The sequence below is a fragment of the Lactuca virosa genome, chromosome 9 (assembly GCF_052849685.1).
Source record: "Lactuca virosa cultivar CGN04683 chromosome 9, Lactuca_virosa_CGN04683_v6, whole genome shotgun sequence".
In the NCBI taxonomy this organism is placed as follows: domain Eukaryota; kingdom Viridiplantae; phylum Streptophyta; class Magnoliopsida; order Asterales; family Asteraceae; genus Lactuca; species Lactuca virosa.
Window position 1 is genome coordinate 263,005,468 of NC_136434.1, and position 2,833 is coordinate 263,008,300.

A 2,833-nucleotide genomic window follows, 5' to 3' on the forward strand; every position below is an offset into this window, starting at 1 on the left:
AAACCCTAATCCTCAACAATTACATCCATGAATCTTTACACAAACACTCCTACTACAAATGTTCTCAAGCCTCCTAATACTCCAAACACCCAAATTATGATCAAGGCAATGAACGTCTATGCATCGTATGTTATTACCAAAAATTTCAAGAACAAGGGCCTCAAAGAGTTCATCCGATTTCTGGAATCACATCATCTTTGATATGTCTTCATTGATTATCCATCAGTCTTCTTCGCAAACCACATTTGTGAGTTTTACTATTCTTGCACTTACGATTGAAGATCTCATACTATGACTGGAATGATTGGGAAGGGCGGTTATGAAATTCTACTCACCGTTGAAACTGTTAGCGATGCCCTTTGCCTTTCCAACTATGCTTATTTTTCTTATGTTCCAAAAGTAGAAAAGTATCGAACTATTCTTCTAATATTAGGGTGATCTTACCTTACAAGGTTCTTGACATGGTCTTCGAAATTTTCTTCGTCAATGTCTTCCTCTCGGCTGGAAATTTCTCATAGGAGCCATCGGAAAATGCCTAGGGCACAAAACTAGAAGCCTCGATCAGTTGAATTTGTTGGAACTCAGGATCCTTTATGCTATGTTAAAGAACAAAAGTATTGATTTTTTTGAAACTCATCTTTGATTAGTTTTTTTATCGATCACCGGAAAGAAACGATCCACATATGTGACTCATCCAAGATTGATTGGCACATTTTTTGAAGTTCATTAGGCCAGGGTATGCTAACTCTATTGAATTTTTAGTCTCACTGCTATCATCCAAGATTATCAATTTTTCTCTTGGTCCAAGATATCCACTTAGTACTCAGTGGATGACTCATTGGCTTCATCATCCATAAACTGCTGATTGTCGTGTTTATGAACCAATTGTCGATCAACTTATTAACGAATTATCCAGTGAAAAATTCACTGAACTTGCTAGTGAAGATGATGTTGATAATTTAGAGAATGAAGGTGAAGAATAAGAAGTTCAAGGAGATGATAACTATGAATACACTGATACTGACGAGGGATATGTCGGGTATGACACTAACTCACTGTAGTCATCGGAGTCTCCTAAAATCACCACTCTCCCTATTCCATTCAGTCAATCAGGGCCTCCTCGTCCCAAAAAAACACATCTACTTCAAGTCTTCATCATCCTCCGATGGTGCTCAGGTAAAACCCCGTCTTCTACTTCAGAATATCATGAAGGTATGAGTATCGATTCCCCTATTCAAACTAATAGACCATTTGTTCATACTTCTCCACCACGTGTTCAACCTGATCCTATCCCATCTACTTATGTGTCTACAATTAACACCCATATTATCACAACCCCTAAGACCCTGATTGGGTTAGCTAATACATTTTCCACCTATATGGAACATCTTGAAATTGATGTTACTGCGTATAAACGAGTTATGTTACCTCCTAATAATCATACTTTCTTTCAACCACACCACCAGATTATCCTTCACTACGCTCCTTTACACCATCACCTCCCCAACCTCCTTTTAATCCTCCACCTCCTCCTACACAACCTTGTACTGGCGCCCCGCCATCTGGTCCTTGTTATGATGCAAAAAGGGGGATAATATATCCGAAGGGGGTGTTAATCTAAATAGGGATCAATTGGTTCTAAATCTACTTAAACAATAGTAGCTGAAGATACTAAAAACGAAGAGAGTGATGATGAAGAAAGAAATTATAATGAGGAAGCTCTCTTTGATCTGTCCTTTCTTGAAGACTCCATTCATGATAAACCAATTTATATAATTTGCCAAGTACTAATCAACATGAAGGGGAATCTCAACGGCATAGGGATCAATCTGCTCAAGGGGAGCCACAATGTGATAGGGAGCATAACACAAAATCATCAACCTCTGAATATTTTGAGGATCTACATCCTATCTCCTCTTTAAGATCCAGAAAAAGAGTAGCATCTACTTCTCCTCCCTTTGATGTTGAAAAATGTGTTAAAATGATTTCCTCCTTCAGTTAAAAGGCTATTGAGTGGCAAATAACTAAAGATGAAGTTACAGCACTGGCTTCTAAACACAACCTGGTCATGACTAATAAGACAATTCATATGTATGATGATAAGGTTGTTCAAAGGATGGTATCTACTGAAGGAAATCAAGATTATCAAAAGGAAGTATTGCTCGAGTTTAATGCATTGGTCGAAAAGAAAAAGAAGTTTGATGATGTGAATACGAAGATCAATCTTTCAAAATATGTTGATATATTCACCAGAAGGTTATCTATGTTGGGTTTTTATTCAAAATTAGTTTTAAAAACATGATATTTGGCTGTGGAAGACTTGATCATTTGAATAACATAAAACAAGTTTAAACCCACCAAGGATCATCTTGCAAGTTGTAAAAAGATTAAATACCAGCCAAAGAAGAGATGAAGAAATAACAACCTTTGAAGTTCCTAGGCTCTCCTAGGATTCCACCCACACCTCCTCTGCCATCAGATGCTGAAGAACCCCTACCAATGCCAGCTATTACATGCAACAAAGCTTAAATAATCCTTTGACTAAAGAACTCAACCCTACAACGGTTGGACTCAGACAAGAGCTGAGCAACATGACCAAGTCCTTCATTCTAAGATTATTTAACCCCCATGGAATGTAATTTAATGTATTCATTCGATGGTTAACTCTCATCGACATGGGTCCCACAAAGCACAAAGCAAGCAACATTTGAGCAGAGGAGTCGACTTGCACTAAAACACGATAAAATCAGACAGATTCTCATACAACTCTCGATCTTCAATTCCCAGCATCTCGAGTGCACATTCGCCTTGACCTCACTCTCTCAAGAGTGAC